The following is an 834-nucleotide window of genomic DNA, read 5'->3' as shown; positions in this document are numbered from 1 at the left end:
CAGGTTCTTAAGAAGCCTTCCTCTAAGCCTGATAGAACATTCATCTTCATACACTCATCATCTCGATAGTTTACTTAATATACAGGTTCAGTAATATAGTGAAATAGCACAGTCCTGATGTAACACACTTCTGGTTTTATATCAGGCACTATCTACTTTTCTGTTGATAGATTGCCTCTTCTTCTGGGTTTAGGATACAAATGAGTACAATTAAATGGTTTGAAATGGCCCCTTTTCCACAATATTATTTATAGTTTTATGATCCACAGAGTCTAATTTATGATCCACAGGGTCTAGTGCTTTGTGCTGTTGATAAAGCATAAATAAACATCTTTATGATAATCTGACTTTTTTTAAATAAATCATTTTATTGGGAGCTCGTACTACTCTTATCACAATCCATACATCCATCCATTGTGTCAAGCACATTTGTACATATGTTGCCATAATCATTTTCAAAGCATTTTCTTTCTACTTGAGCCCTTGGATATAGTCTTTTTTTTAAATAATCATTTTATTAGGGCCTCATACAACTCTCATCACAATCTGTACATATATCAATTGTGTAAAGCACATTTATACATTCTTTGCCCTCATCATTCTCAAAACATTTGCTCTCCACTTACGCCCCTGGCATCAGGTCCTCATTTTCCCCTCCCTCCCCGTTTCCCCCTCCCTAATGAACCCTGGATAATTTATAAATTATTATTTTGTCATATCTTTCCTTTTTCTGACATCTCCCTTCACCCACTTTTCTGTTGCCCATCTCCAGGGAGGAGGTCACATGTAGATCCTTCTAATTGGTTCCCCCTTTCCAACCCACCCTCCCTCTAA

The sequence above is a fragment of the Echinops telfairi genome, unplaced genomic scaffold (genome assembly GCF_000313985.2).
Source record: "Echinops telfairi isolate 266 unplaced genomic scaffold, ASM31398v2 ScPeMD7_7468;HRSCAF=8506_0, whole genome shotgun sequence".
Classification (NCBI taxonomy): Eukaryota; Metazoa; Chordata; class Mammalia; order Afrosoricida; family Tenrecidae; genus Echinops; species Echinops telfairi.
This window is presented reverse-complemented; position numbering follows the sequence as displayed.